General features: G+C 35.4%; 1 long non-coding RNA gene across 1 annotated transcript; it reads right to left on the bottom strand.

Moving 5' to 3' along the window:
* Window positions 1-1,044: 1,044 nt before the first annotated feature.
* LOC140323980 (uncharacterized) lies at window positions 1,045-17,137 on the bottom strand. The gene is made up of 3 exons (XR_011919467.1): window positions 17,076-17,137; window positions 16,877-16,995; window positions 1,045-1,321 (listed from the first exon to the last, which is right to left on the bottom strand). It is a non-coding gene; the product is annotated as an uncharacterized lncRNA (long non-coding RNA).
* Window positions 17,138-17,403: the final 266 nt, after the last annotated feature.

Here is a 17,403-nt window from a genome sequence, read left to right on the forward strand (position 1 = left end):
ATGGTGTTGATGACCAGGGTGTATTGGTTTACATGCAGAAGAGAAAAGTGAGTTCACCATTCTGACAGTGCCATCTTCTACATGTGCCTGGTTTACACAATATCACAAAAGGTGATATACAATATACTGTATGTATTTTAATTATTTATGATTGATGTTCAACTATATAGCAATACATTCAATGTTTTGATTAACTGGTTAAATTTTAAACATTGTTCATTTAACATTTAATGCCCCAATGGCATTCAATGTGTATTTATAATTTACTTGCTATTCCCTTTGGTATGCACCAGTGATCATTTAACAAACATAACGGCAGCATTAAACAAATGAAATGTAGATACTTTAAATATGTGGTACCAAAAAATTCAATGATCATTTTGATGTGGTTATTATTAATATTATTATTATTATTATTACTAATAAAAAGGATTTATATAGCACCAACATATTACACAATGCTGTACATTAAATAGAGGTTGCAAATGACAGAAAGATACAGACAGTAACACAGATGGAGGTGAGGACCCTGCTTCAAAGAGCTTACAATCTAGGAGATAGACTTATCCAACGTTTACACATTTTTCACATTGGATTCCATTAAAAACTGTATGAATTATGCATACAGGTTGTATCAACCACATTCCCATATTGAATCCAATGTAAAAAAAATGGTAAATTTGCGGTACAATTGTGGTCACTATTTGATAAACCATGTATAAATTGGACCCACAATTATTATTTAAGCTTTAAATCTCTTTTGGTTGTGCCTATCTGGTCCTGGGCTTGCTTTAAAGGAAAAGCTGCTCAAATGCTCGACCATTTGGTTGGGGTCATAAACTGGTGAGGATTTGCTTGAGGTTGGCACTTAAAGTGCACATTCAAGTATTTACATATTGTTATCAAACAATAAAATACTTCTAAAAAATGTCATCTCTGAATTTTCTGCCTTTGCTGTAAAGTAATTAATTGTCAAATAGCACAATAAAAGCTGTAAAGTTGAGACTAAAATAAAGTAGATACTTTTTATTTTATTGTATTTTATTGGCATGTTGATAAGAAGTAAACAAGGAATTAGTAAATGAATATACGCAGATTAATCTTCAGGTATAAGCTATCATTGTAATAAGTAATATTTGATTCAAAATGTTTAGATTTTCCGTCTTGTTAATATCTCACAGAGTCAATGAGGCTTGATTAAAGTACATTTCTCACTTAGTAAAGTTGCATTCTCTTCAGTAATCCAATTATATGCAATGACAAATTTCTGTTTTTTAATGACTCTGTGTGTTATTGAATGTTCATCATGAAAAATATGCTCCTGCAAAAAAAAGACAAATTTACCAAAGGTTAAGTCATTAGATATTTATTTCTCTTTTAGCTTACAAAATAATATGTCAGCACAATTGTTCATAATAAGCTTCTGAGTAATTAAATATATAAATTAACCAACATAAAAACAACATAAACAGATTTGAGTAAAACAAGATTTAGTAGTCTTGTGTTGAAGGCTAAATAGACTTATTTGTTTACATGGAAAAATGACTTTGTGACCTGTGGCCATGGGTCAGTACTGACGCTGAAGCCTGAAGGAAACATATGGTTGTAATATTGTTGTAGTATACAAGAATGGATGTCCAGGAGTCATCTTGGAGTCTTACCATTTGCACTGTCTGTGCTTCAAAACTGCAGAGCTGACACTAATTTCAAGAGAACAAAAATAGAGATGACCATATTTACCCTAAATCTCTATTAGGATTTGGACGAACCCTCGGTATCCTGCTGCTTAAGGGTTCATTAAACAAAATGAGAAGTACACATAGGATTTATAGGTTTCTGAATGGTTTGTTGAATACAATAAAAAGTGTTTATTATTTTTTGTCATGCTACTTAAAAAGTTCTTTAAACCTTAAAGCATATAAAAACACAAAAACAGAAATTACCAATATTTAGACACGTAACTAGAAACTCTAACTAGAATTCTCTAAACAACCATAAAAAAAACAATAAAACACACTCTAACACACATGTTAAACATATATCTACCTGTGTTCTCTCTGGAACCCTGAAAACTAGGCAGCTTATCTCTTGTGCTGTCCATCCTTCTGTTTTTTGCCCTATAATTCCTTTTTTAAGGCAAAGACTCCTGTTCCCAGGACCACCACTTGGAGATTCCTCTTTCTTCTAGACCCATCATACCCATTTTTGCGCTGGGTTGTAGAGCCAAATCAAGTTGATGATGCCAATTAGAGTGATTTGGCCACGGATTCGGTCATTCACAATCTTCCTCTCCGGTACCACACTGGCAATCAAAGCCATAGGGGAAGGAGAGGCAGCAGGGAAACAGACAACCACAGGACTTTTTAAAGGAGCAAAAATGGTCAGGTCCCCTATTTTTATCCACCAGGAAAAGAAAATGAGATTGCACTTACAAGAACAACAGAATGTTCAAAGTCCTTAAAGTATTTTGTTTAGTTTAGATGCACATTAATGATCCATTTACCCCTTTTGTAAATATCTAAATTATGTTCATTGCTTTACTTGAAGTCCCAAAACACTGCACTCATGGGTACATGCTTGTGTCCTAATGATTAGATTTTCCACACTTGATACAACTTTATTGTTTTATTTTTAATTTGTCCTTTGGCAGCAGTAGTGGAACCTTATGGAAATTCAGTCTACACAATTGGAGGACATGGGTATTATTTCTAAGGCCTAGAAATTTGCTTTTAGGTCAGGTCTATAAAGAATTATTCACCAATGTGATTTTACAAAATTACATTATGTTAGTTAAGCCAAAAGATAAGAGTTAATTTTTAACAATGAACTCTAGGCTATAGAAAAACTAACCCATGAAGCAGTGTTTCTGCATTGTACATGCAGATGCTGAGCGCTTTCATCCCAGGAGCTAGTGTAAAAGAGATACAACTATGAAAGAGTACTACTAGGAGAATGAGGAATATTTTACTGATTTATTAGCTTCTAGAATAAATTTTTGCAATATAAAGGGGCCCCATGACAATGTTACTTTTCCTCCGGCCCAGATTTCAAATTTAATTTAAGTAGTTTAACACGTAGAAAATTTGAACTAAAAAATCTGTTCTGACCCCTTTATTTGAATTCAAAATTATTCAGAAGTACAACCTGAAAGTTTGATCTTACATTCCAGTGTTAAAACTATGAACTATAATTAACATGTTTAATTCTCTCAAATTTAGAAAATTACACAAAATATTTTATATCCAAGGGAAATAATTAAGAATAACAAATGAAAATATCAGTTCTTATGAAAAGTGAAAAAGGCCGAAAAGTCTGACTTAATGTACAGGTTTTATTCCCACCTTTTCTTGCCAGGAGAAACTAAGGTTCCAGGTTTTGCTTTTTTTCATTCCTTTTAAAATGTCAACTGTTCTAATCAGCTAGAACATCAGATTTCCTCTGATTTCTTTGTGTGTGTCCAAGCATAACTTCCAACTTTGTCCATATTTCTGTGTGCCACTCCTCACATATTGATGTAGTTATATGATATAACAGAATGCAGAGCACATGGGACTTAGCATGGTAGGCTGTTTAAATGATGCTTTTTGCTGGTAGAAATGGAGAATACGGCTAACTTGATAGCTTAATTCCATGGCCTGAAGGCAAATTCCAATGCTTTTTCATCTCCTAGATTTTGTGTTTTACAGGCCATTTGCATTTTGAAAATATTTTGTTAATAGGAGGAACAAAGTAATGGCATTTAGAAATTATTATCTTTTTACAAAGCCCGTGGATAAGTTCCTATTATAAATAAAGATATAAAAACTGAATTAGGGACTGAGATAGAAAGCTCTTTTCAAAACTCATAAGTTTGATATCAGTTTCTAACAGTTAGAAGCAGGAGTAAAAATAGGTTTGTTTTTTATATATGTAAAGAATACAATAGGATTGTCAAAAGTTTATCTGATCAGTATGTTGTGTTTGTATATAGCAATAGTATTATCCATTGTTGCCTTACAAGGCACATTTATTCATTCACATATAATGTAAGGTAGCAAGTATAGGCACACTCTATTGGCACTTTAATCAGAATCTGATTGGAGAAAACCAAAGAAAACACAGGTAGAACACACAAAACAATACCTAACTAATACCTAATCTAAAACCTATCATGTACATTTGTATATGAACGATTTATACATATATACGAGTATATACAGTATACACTGACTTATTTAGGTTACCCTATTCTGTCTCAGGATTATTATAGGACTTGAGAGTTTGTGGTCAGCTGGCATTCTGCCAACTGTCTTTACATTATGCTGATAGTATACACGTAGCAAAGGGCCTGCCTAGATCATCCAAACCACTAGAATGGGAAAAGTTTTAAATATTTAGGCATTCTTTTCAGTTTAAAATATTTCACATCCAGGTTCACAAACCCTGGATGTCCCAGGGTCATGCAAAAGCAAACACATCCTGTAATAGAACAAGGCAGTATATGTCTGCTGCAGTATATTCACAAGTAATAAATAAAACATAGTAACATTTAAAAAGTACGTTAAAGATATACATGTACGCCAATGCTTCTATTTTATCTGGTCGTTTGGCTCCACATTGACAGTACAATCAGTGACGCTGACTAAAGGATGCTCTATTAGAGAGTATGCTGCTAAACTAATATATTTATATATATATATATATATATATATATAGGTATTAATATCAATATGTTTTTCTGCATGAATGTCTAATGTCAAATTCACCCAATTGATCTATCTTGTTTTACACATAAAATGCAGCTATGACCCAGCATGACTTTCATGTTTCTGCTATATATCTTTCTCTCATTTGCCTCAAGGTTTTGGAACATTGTCTACAATTGTCTACACCCACTTGACTCATTTCCTGACCTCTCACTCTATTTTGCATCCAGCCTTCACTTCCAACATTCCAATGAGACAGAACTGACTAATGTGGCCAATGATGTGCAGTTATAGAATCAGCATTCTTCATTCAGTATCGAGGAGCTTTATCTGTGCTTTAGTTATTATGGTCATGCATACACATTTACAACATCATTTTGTACCATAAACGGTGTGCCGATTGTTATCATGATGCTTGGACACTGGCATGGCCCCTAAGTGTTCAAACAATTGTGATAAACTGGTAGATGAGATCAGAGTTTTGAGGACCCCTATGAGATGGGACACTTGAGCTGTTTGACAGCTGTGAATAAATGGCTATTGATAGAAGGGTAAAGAATACTTGTATCAGGTAACTAGGGGCTAGAAAACAAGTCAGCAAAGAGTAGAGGATCTTTCTCCATTATTATCAACAGGACATGCTTTTCCAATGTCTACGACCAGCACAAAAGCAACACAAAAATACTGGGCATCACAGAGAACTCAAAACCTCCTGTAGTATTAACAGAGAAAAATGCCTGTCATGTTTTCGTGTGTGGCATGAAGGAATTTCTTAGATACTTGCACAAGTGTGTACTGTGTATTAGATAAAATAATACATTTTATCTAACATAAAACAAGTGAACAAAAACCATTGTGATTGATTTATTGATGACTATTTATGAAGGCAAGCATCCACCAACAGCCGGTGACACTCCAATTAGAATATTTTTCCTATATTATAAATTGCTATATAGAATAAGGAACATCATCTTTATTTTGAACATGCATTTCACAGTGCTCTTATTTATGCAGTAATACAATGCAGTAGGATTTGGTGGGAAAAAAATCTGAAATTGTCTCCTCTAGGAAAGGTCTATAATTAATGAAAGATTTTACCAATATGAAATTACTCATGAGTAGGAGAAAAGCCATGCAGCAGCAGATTTTCACTATATACACGCATGTCCATTTATGATGACCATCTATATACAAGCCCTGTGGCACATACATTTACTTCACTTATCTTTGAAATACAATGTTTTAGAAACTTTAAACCCAGACATTTCAACATTGCACACAACAGTGGTCAACTTCAGATCATCCAATGCTATTTAAATGACACGTATTAACAAATAATTAATGTATCAGCTGTAAAAAGAATAACTTCTAAAAATGTCAAACATGACATTATACAACAGATGAAAATTAGTATCTGATATTGGTGATGGCATTTGTGCACTGGAATGGTCAATCTTAATAGCACATAGTATCATTTGCAGGCAGATGAAATATGTTGTATATACAACAAGCTAAGGCTTCTATATACAGCATATGGTTACTTTTACATTTACAGAACTCAAAGCTGATTGTCGGGTATATTTATTAATAATAATAATAATAAGTGCAATGATTGAGAGCAAAAATGCATTAACCTACTTCAACTAGTTTTATGCATGCATTTGTCAATAATGAAATGAATCGCATTCAGTTGGTCATTCTACATTACTTTCCCCTCAACACTGCATTATTAATTAAACTTATGTAGCTGCTTGAATTAAATATTTCTTATATATTTCTCCCCTTAGAAGATTAAAGTCTCATTTTAGTTGATGCTGGTTTTGTAACTACATTTTTTTTACTGGGACAGCCTATATGCAATAAAACTGATCTCATTTTTATTACCTGCAACATTTGCTGAACAATTCTGAAAGAACCCACATCCAGATGCTTTTGCCAGGAAGACATGTTAGTCATCAGGCCTGTAGTCTTCACCAGCCCATATTTAAATCAGATGAACCACAGCCCATCTGTTTTATCTAAGTGTGTTTGTCAGTTTTTTAAATGGCCATATCACTGCCCTAAAGCTAAACCCCAGACAAAATTTAAATGCACAGAAGAAATACCTACAAGTAGACTACAGGTTACATACGAGATGGGGACTGTACGTTTGTTCTTAAGAATTTAAACAGCCTACCAAAAAATTGAATTTGTATGTAAGTAGGCTGAACAGGTGCTATATTTTTATAAATGCAATTAGGACAGATGTTTGTCTTATTATATTATTAGGCAGCATATATTATTTATTTTTATCTTTCTGTGCATGCACAGCATTGTATCAGTTACTGTATAAAATCCTCTCTGTGAGTTAATCGCAAGCAAAGCAAAAAAAAAAACAACTTTATGGAGCCTAGACATTCATTAACTTCTGGAGCAAGCTGTGCTTTGATATGCAAAAAGAAACAACTTTTTTTTCAAAAAAAGAGGTTGCAGAACAGCTCAGCCTATAGGATCACCCACAACCTCAGCTGTGTTTAGCAAAAGATTTCTTCTGCAAGTCATGCAAACCGCCCTCCTGCTCCCATCAAGCCTTTATCCTGCACACGAGCGAACAGGGAAGCCCCATTCTTATCTAGGAGTCGTCCGTATGCCGGATGTCCTTAACTCAGGGACTACCTGTATATAATGGAGCTGTTTACATCCCAAAATATTTGCAAATATATATTACACATCCCTTGTCACTGTGACCTGTTACTTTGATTAATATTGGTATTTAACAAACAAATTCATGTTAATTTTGTTGGCATTTTTAAAGATTACTGTTTTGAATGTTAGTAGTTACAGCTGCATTTTGTACCCTAGGTTTATACTTGAGTCAACGTTTTTTTCCTGTTCTTTTCAGATAAAAGTAGGTATCTCAGTTTATATTGCTTTATGTTCAAGCATATACTGTATAAATGTATCTGAATTCGATACCAGGTCAAATTTAAATGCTTACTTCAGTTCCACTTTAGGTATACATTTACTGACTAATAACAATACTTATCTGCAATAATTCTTTTAAATCTGCCTGCAGTTCATCTTTCAGGTTATATTTAGGTATAAGAGACTAAACAAAGTCTGACTTACAGGAAACACGAGGCATTTTTTGCAACATATACTAAAAACTTTGATGAATTGCCAAAATCCTAGCTAATATTTAGAATAATAAAAAGTTGGTAATCCTCTGTAATTTTTCCAGGATTTTCCTGATCCTTTGTGACACAGACTGGCTATATCATCATATCATTCCTAATAGAACATTCAGATAGATATACCTGCTTACTGCTTTATTTCAGCATCTACATATGGAAACCGTACACTTTAGCTTTCACTCCATTAATCCATAAACTGATCCATAACAAAGATGCTCCAAGATGTGGCTTTTTCTTTTCTCAGATTTACTGTGCATTCCTATAGTTAATGTAATTCAATCAGATGCTAGTTTAAGCATGTATTTAAGTCAACCAAGAGATATAATGTCTTTATTATAACATAAATCATTAGAAACGAGGTATGTATAAAATCTGACAGTACTGTCTTTCTTAAGATTTGAGAGATATGGCCTTCCATTAATGCAATCCAGACATGTCAAGCAGATGAGAATCATACATGTGTCAACATAACTTATGGCTAGGTATGTGAAGCTATACCAACATTCATGTCCATTCAAAAGATCCTACTTATCAATGATGAAAATTAACTTTCAGGAAGAAGTGATGTCTTATTTTGTTAATTTAATAAATATTCCCTGTACTTAGTCCAGATTGTGCCAGACATTCTATTTTCTTTAGCTTGAAGTTACTTCTGTTACATGCTGAAAATAGCTTAAGATCAGGTTCAAAGATGGTATGGCATCTAGAATGAGAACTTGGCCCTGAGCCTTGCTCTACTTTAGGGGGCTTGGAAATAAAATCTCACTGGCTAATTCCAACTGCCGCATGCAAGTTGTCAAAACTCAGTGCAACCGTGCCAAATCAAGGATATGCTGGAATCTTGACTGCTCAAACCAAAGCTCTGCTAAACTGCAGCAATTGTATCATTTCCTCTGGTCATCCTGGGTTATTTTCTTTATCATGGGTCTCTAACTGTCTCTAATTGTTGTAAAGACATCAGATAAAGTCTATTATTTTCTTTTACTGTCTGTGCACACAGATATCTGTATGTCTATGGCTTAAACTGATCCTCAAGTTTAATTTTTTTTGTATTATATAATCTGAAAATGTCATACACAATCAATGTTGTATAGTTGTCTGTAACCTCATTGTAGATATTGGCCCCTTTCTTTGTCCCACTGGCTATTGAAACTCAAATGGAAACTGAGAGGAATTCAGAGTTGATCCCTGAACAACACGTAGGGGAAGTCTTCTGATGGGAGCCCTTGCTTTTTTTTGTGAATATGCATGCGTGCCCACTCCTATTTTGCAGAGAATTCTTGGGTGGTCCACGGCTCTGGCCGGTCCGCCCCCCCAACGGAGCCAGGAGAAGGACCCTGAGATGTCTCTGGACACAACCCACCCGCTCTCCCATCGCAGGTCTAAACTAGGGTCTAAGTGGGTGGGTTCTGGTATCATGACATCACTCTGGGCGAAGTTTCTTCATTTTTGACTGACACATAGGCAGGGGTATAGTGGGGTGGGCACGTTTACTGTGCCCCCTCTTCTTTTTTTACAACTACACCTCTGCACCTAAAAACAATGGAGACAAAAAAGATGAAATTCACTAATTTGAAGAAATTTCTTCTAAGGCTGCATACACAGGTGCAATTTTGTCTATTTCCTGTAACAAAGAATGACAGATGAATGAATGATACTGTATACACAGCATTCTGTTCTATGGAGAGGGGAGGAGGGAGGGCAAATGAGCGGCACCCACTGTGCTCCCCACTCTTGGATTGTTTTTTTTCCCTATCAGTCATTCTCACCCAATACGAATCACGGTCACGCTTGTCTCAGGTGAGAATTTGACATATGTACAGCAGTGGCCCAATGTCCTTCATGGATCCATCAGGATGGATCCATAAAGGACATTGGGCCACCCATTCGTATTGGCTCCGAATCCTCTGACCTGTGTACATAACTTCTTTGTCATCTAGATCATAGATGAAAAAACAACTGATGGGATTTACCTTTTACCTTTTCTGTCCAAAAGTATGAAAAACGTAATCAGTGTTTGTCCATCTTAAAGTTAAGTCAAATGTTTGATTGCCTATAGAGGTGGATAAATAGCTACATATAACTTTAAAATCATTGTTAAACTGTCCTTACCAGTTACAAATTGATAAAGTGATCACACTTTCAAGTCTATTTTTTTTTTTGCTAAAGGAAAGTGTATTAGCTTTTGCAGACATGTAACTGTTTCCTTCAATCTTTCCAGTAATAAAAGTATCACTGCAATTAGACAGAATGCATACTCAGTTACAAATATCTCTTAGCAGTCAGATTCTATGCTAATGATTGATTATCATATTTTTAATTGTGTCATGTGTCCATGTTTTCAGAGATTAGGTCATACTAGGACAGACTTTCATGTAAGTTACTGCTCCCTGCCCTTTACAGGATGTAGAGTGTAAGCAAACAATAGGCAAATACTTGCTACCTATACTTAAAAGCTGGGTACACATGCAATAATTGTCATTGGAAAGGATCTTTCATGACTAAGGACTGCACGATGCATGAACGAGTGCTGTACTTACAGCACCGTTCGGCTCCATGGAAAGGGGAAGGGGAGAACCACAGAGCGGCACCCCGCTGCACGCTCTTCCCCTTCGCTTCTATTAAGATCGTTCGTCGTCCATCGTCTGTGGATCCGCCAGGATGGTCATTCAGACGATTATCGGACAAGAAGCATTGCAAGTGTGTACGTAGCCTAACTCTGATCCAGTATCTACAAACACGGAAGAGATCAGTTATCCTTAAAACTACACAATCACTTCTCCAATTATCATTAAAATGTGTGGAGTGCAAAATATAATAAAGGGAAGTCAAAACAATACCATGTGAATCAGCCTGAGGGCAACCCACAAACGCCTCAATGTCAAAAGAAAAAAAAATGAATGGGTTATTCATCAATGTATTGAATATCTGGTAATTGCATTTCAGTTGACATCTATGACCTGGATGACATAATTTTATATTCCTTAGAACGGTGCCTTAACTTCAAGTGGCTGGTTAATGATTTACAATGTTTTTTGTTCAGAAGTAAAAATATATATCTATGATTTTCTTTTTTGTTCCTCTTCATAACATGTTTGTTGATATACAGAGATTTTTTATTTACCTTTTTTGCACCTGGCAGGTGACAAGGGCAGGTCTCAGAAACTTGTTTAAAAAATTGATTCAGAAACTTGCAACACTTCTTTTTGGATGTTATATTCTTAATATTAATAATAATATTACATTTTATTTTTAAAGCACTAGCATATTAGGCAGTGCTGTACATTAAATAGGGGTTGCAAATGACAGACGGATACAAACAATGGCACATGTAGATGTGAGAACCCTACTCAGAAGAGCTTACAATCTAGGAGGTGGGGAAAGTTGCACACAGTAGGATATTTTAAAATAAAGTAGCACAAAACAAATCCCCCACTAATTTTTTAACCCTACTGACAATTACGTTCAATCTAAAAAACAAAATATAAGATATATATACATATAGGGAATACCTCTTAGGATCTGCACCAGGGGAAATAAAGAGAGTTTAGCATCAACTCAATTTTAGATGGAGTGCATGAGTTATATTAATGGATCAGAGAATGCCTCATTAAGGACTATTGAGTGCATTATGATTCCTGGTGATAATTATGTTCATCGTTTGGCACTTTTTGACCTTATTATTGAATTCTCTTATTTTAGCTATGAACTCTCAATCATTACCATTGTCTGCTTAGCAACAGCTCATGTCTGCTTTATTCTAAGAGTACAGCCCATCTTTAACATCCATGAATGGCAGTATTTGTTAATGCCTGCTGACAATTAATAGCTTCATTTGCAAGCTAATTATTTTTGTCATGCAAGCCTGAAAGTGGGATATTATGACCATTTCAGTATACTCCAAAATTACAGTTTCTAGCATGTGCTGTTGTGTGAAACTATAAATACCGTATTTACAAGGACACGGTGACAGATTTAGCACATTTTGTGCCTTTTTTGCTCTAATGACCTTTATGGCTAGACTTACAAAATATCTGCTTTCCTGGCCTTGCAGGCTGAAGTGTATTAGATTGGTAATGGGTTTCACATGTCACATTTTGCAAGGTTTTACATTGTATATTTTCACTGTGATATTAGTTATGATAATTATCCTGTGACATTTATGGTTCCTGCTCTTCAAAGTTAACTGTTATTAAATGTTCAACTCCACTGGCTCTTGGCCTTGTGCAATAAGTAAGCTAACCATATTGCTGGGTTATACTAATGCATAATAGAATAGATTTTCATGTCACTCTCGTGGACCTAGAGTAGAAGTAATTTAAGGTAAAGCCATGTTATTGTCCAATGTGTACAAACATATTAGACATGATTTTGTAATCATGATGGGTTTTCAAAAAGAGTTCAACCTGCATTTTTGAGCTTTAGTGGTCCTGGCAAAATTATGGCAGATAAGTCCTGCTAGGTTTATTTCTAACTATATTATACTACATGGCCTTTAAATAATGGCCAGTAGGGTTATAATAGCCAAATTTGTTTTGTGCTACTTTATTTTCTGAACTATATTTTAAAATATCCTACTGTGTGCTTCTCCCCCCTCCTTTTAAATTGTAAGCTCTCCTCCTCCTCTGTCACTGTCTGCATCTGTATATCTAGGACGTGAAGTTTATAGATCCCCATCCAATAATTTTATCAATATACGTACTCAGGTTTCATACCTGGATAGTTATGGTTGGGTTTCCAGCCTTTTTTGAATGAATCAATAAAAAACAAGTACAGCTTTAAGGCATCCCCTATTTAATGTACAGTGCTGCGTAATATGTTGGCGCTATATAAATCCTGTTTATTAATAATAATATTAATCCCCCTAGTAAGTCATTTAAACAATTGGTGTATTTTCAATGTTGCCCCCAAGGCTGCATGTAAAGAGCCTCTCCCTGCTGTAAGGTATGTAAAAAAAATGTTTGTATTAATATCTCTTATTGCAGTACCTCTGCCCAAATCCTTTTTTTTTATAGCACTTTGCCTGTTAGGCTGTGTACATAAGTTTAACTGTTGTTGCTGGAAACAATCTTTTGTGATTGTTTCCAGTGACAAGAGTGACAGATGAATGAATAAGTGCTGTACACACAGCACTGTTCTGTTCTTTGGAGAAGGAAGGGGGAAGAAGAGCAAGCGGCACCCCGCTGTGCTCTTCTCAATTGACTTGTACAGTGGTTGTTTGCTGTCAGGATGGATCCATGAACAACATCAAATTCTCTCCCAACACATGCCTGACCATTCTTATTGGGCGAGAATAATCTGATGTGTGTACATAGCCTTAGTCCTAAAAATGACCAGAATTTATCTAAACGTTTAAACTTCAATTGACACTAAATTCAGGATAAGCAAACTTAAAAAATGAGTAGATTTACTTGTCCCCTGGAGTGTTGGGAAAGTGTGAATAGGGAATAATGTTACAGTTACATGTTACAGTTTTTTGTGCCTGTGCATCCTTTTAACCAGCACTACATATCTTTTATACAAGGCTTCATTTAAATATAGGTATATGGGAGTGTACTGATTACAATCCAATGCTTCAATTTTATTTACAGCAGAGGTACATTTTAGGGAGCAGTTGTGCTTTGTGGGTAAAATAAATTTTTTTGCAAAGGTTGGATGTTCTGCCAAAAATATTAAAATCCCACTATCTCACATGTCCAGCTTCAGTGTTTTCCCTAAAATTATACATATTATAATGTCAATTAATTACTTGTGTAATAGTAACCTAAACTTTTATAATTGTATTAGGTATGTGCAAGAGGAAAACCATATTGGTTTCAGGTATTTCAGGTTTATTTTAGTATATATATATATACGACACAATTTATTTAATACGCTTCAGGACATTGAACAAATTGCAGCAGTCTACAATGATCTGTTGTAAATTGAAATCTGCTCGTTTGCTGTGGGCTATTGCACTTCATCACTTTCCTGTGAGCTAATAAGCTTCAATTACTGCAAATGTGTAGGTAAATCCTGCACTGTAACTCAGGATTATAAGATTTTCTTGGCAAATTCTCTACACAGTTTACATGGCACTTCATGTATGTCACTGTAATGTATCTTTATTTCCAGGGTGGAGTCATTCTCTACTGGCCCATCACTTCTTTCACTCCACCCTTCTAATGCTTTACAATAAATGCTTGTGCTTCAAAGTAGGGATTTATCAGCTGCAATGCTTCTACAAGTGAATGATAAGCAAGGTTTCTGCAAAGAGAAAGGTTAAAATCAACAATTCCCAACATATGCCAAGGATTGAGGAATTCTAAACATACATTTGGTTAATGATCTAAATTAACCAAATACATTGAGGCAAATGTGTAAACGTTACCATGTATTTACTGACACAACATGTTATTGTAAATGTCTTTGTAAAGGGACTGCTAAAAGGTCTTCTAAATGTTTGTCTTAAGAAACAATGACAACTCTCTTTCTAGTTACAAGTCCGAATTGCCTTTTAATAAATTGCGCAGAAAGCTTTGAAGCTTTTAGTGGGATAGTGAAAAGACATTCTGCTTCTAATTCCAGTGCTACAAGAGCACTTATCCCTACAAATAAAATGTGAAATGCTTCTTGGAAAGTGAAACTCAAATAGGGAAGAAAGCCAACAGGCTGATGGATGCAGACAAAGAATTAAATGTAGGAGCAATTTATGCATAATGGGAACATTAATCATATATGTTACTTACAATTACACTGATATTCATAGGTGTGTATGACTATTTTACAATTTGTGAATAGGGATGGGCTTTCTTCTTTAGATTAGATTCACAGAGGATTTGTCAAATCCTGTTTGAAATCTTCTTTGAAAAAACCTAAACCAATTTAGCACAAAGCTCTTCAAAGGCTAATGAGCAAACCACTTTCAAAAAAACATGGAAAATACCAACATTTTTGGAATATAACCTATTTGAGAAATGTTTTCAAACTGTGTGTTGCATTTATGAGCATGCGTGGTGTTAAGGGACATTTTTTGGTCACAGTAGTAAGAAATAATGTCTCCAAGAATTGTAATTGGTAATATAAAACCTGGAATTGCTGATGCACCATCCCCTTTTAGACTGTAAGCTCTTCGGGGCAGGGTCATCTCCTCTTCCTGTGTCACTGTCTGTTTCTCTCTGTCTTTTTCAATCCCAATATAACACACAGTAGTGTGTAATATGTTGGTGCTATAAATTCTGTTTAATACTAGTAATAATAATGTACTCAATTTCTCTTCTAAGTCTGGTAGAACCCTTAAAATGGTTACATAGAGCAAAATTATTTGACTGTATTTCTGCCTTTGGTGATCTTTTTTCCATATCTATCTATCTATCCATCTATATCTATCTATCTATCTATCTATCTATCTATCTATCTATCTATCTATCTATCTATCTATCTAGTATTCTAAAAAATATTAAAATAGAAGAGCAATTATGGAAGGTAGGTATGATTGTTTCCCAAAGTCAAAGATCTGAATCCTTCAGATATGCATGATTCTATTGGATACCATACCATTGTTTCATGTCGGACTATCTAACAATCATGCATCAAGATTCACTTGGCATCTGAAACTTTCAGATTGCTTGCTAGGAGACTGGGTGGAGCTGGGCCTGGAGTGATAAGAAGCAAATCATTTTTTTCTGGAAATCGTTTGCCGTCTAATAAATGTTTTTTTTATGTACATATAATACCAAATAGTTGAAAGGACAACTTCACTCAAATCCAACTACTTTCCTATGAACGCCCTATTCCTAAAACAATTCCCCTCCTGCTACATCAGTGCCAGAGTTTTCCAATTATCAGGGAACATGAGCTTTACTGATTGGAGAGCTGAAGCTCTGACTGAGTAGGGGTGTGCCAAAGCTGTGTACAGAGAGCATGGGTACCAATCTGCAGCTGCGAGCTAGGGACGGGCTTTACTACCAGGCTCACGCTGCTTAAGACAGAAATCAAGCTGTAAGACATTGAACACCTTTTGTTTTACTGCACCTGGAATGTATTAAGTTAATTTTAACTGAATGTTCAATTGGGATTTAGGAGTTCAGCTTAGGTATCTTATAAATGTACTGATCCTGCTCTTTTTGCATTCATTGAAGCCAAAAAGAGAACATCCACCAGACCTTGGATCCCATATTCATAACACATTCACCTCTCCTCTATGCACGTGTTCAATACAAAATAAGAAGCCTCTGTTACCAATGTGCAACCTAATACTGTTTGGCTGTAGTTTTGAGCTAACACAATTTCAAATAAAACACCTGAACACAAATATTGCCATTTTACCAGAAATTACTAATCCACATGTACACATTACAGTTACCTATGCCTGCTGTTTGAGCTATTATTATACAGTATTTATATAGCACCATCATATTACACAGAGCTGTACATAGTCCATAGTGTTGTCACTAACTGTCCCTCAAAGGAGCACACAATCTAATGTCCCTACTATAGTTATATGTCATTATTGTAGTCTAGGTCAATTTAGGGGGAAGCTAATGAACCTAACTGCATGTTTTTGGGATGAAACTGGAGTACCTGGTGGAAACCCATGCAGACAACCTGCAAACTCCATGCAGATAGTGTCCTGGCTGGGATTCTAACCTAGTACCTAGTGCTGCAAAGGCCAGAGTGCTAACCCCTGAGCCACCGTGCTGCCCAGCTAGAAGTAAAACTTTAAAACAAAAGTGTATCTTCACTCCAGGTAAATGTGAATGAGAACCTGGGGTAGAGTATTGTTCTCTAAGATGTGAGCTCTGACCAAATACTACCTTTCCCAGTGCTGAAAACAAATATTCGTTAAAAAAAAATGACTGCAATGTAAAGTTTTTGCTATGACAAAACATCTGAGCCTTGTATAGCCAACAAGAGCTTAGCTACAACTAAGTCAATATACTAGAGAACACATAATCAAATAGATCCAGACAATACTAAAATGTGTTGACCTTCTTTGCAGTCATGAGCTGTTAAAAGTAAATCTAGGTTGGGACTAACCTTAGGATTCCTTCTCCATGAGGCAAACATTTCACACCATCCCAAAACCCTAGACGCTTGTAAGTGAGAGTTTCCATATAATAATGAGATTTGGACAGAAGAGGAATTCAACTTAAAAACTGTAAAAAGAGATAATTATTGATAAAGAGACAATTCTATGTCTGTTCTGCAATAAAATAAAATACCTGATTTTTCTCACCCATTTCCACCCTCATAACTAGTGGAGCCCAGAGAAGTATGGTAGCGATGGGTACCTGTTCCAGCACCCTGCAGATACAGTTGTGAACTAAACCCAGAGCTTGTATTGAGACATGACAATACAACTGCTGGGTCATGACATTACAGCTAAATCTGCCGAATCAGGTAGCTTCTTTTACTGTTACTCCATGCTTTTCTGAGCTGTTTTACATACAAAGAAAAAAACAAAGACGAAACATTGTCATACATGGCGAGGGGGGGTGTCATCATTTAGGGTTTTAAAAGACCCTGAAAGGGCCCTAACCTCTATAAAATATATTGCGCCCAAT

This window comes from Pyxicephalus adspersus, chromosome 2 (assembly GCF_032062135.1).
Source record: "Pyxicephalus adspersus chromosome 2, UCB_Pads_2.0, whole genome shotgun sequence".
Taxonomy (NCBI): domain Eukaryota; kingdom Metazoa; phylum Chordata; class Amphibia; order Anura; family Pyxicephalidae; genus Pyxicephalus; species Pyxicephalus adspersus.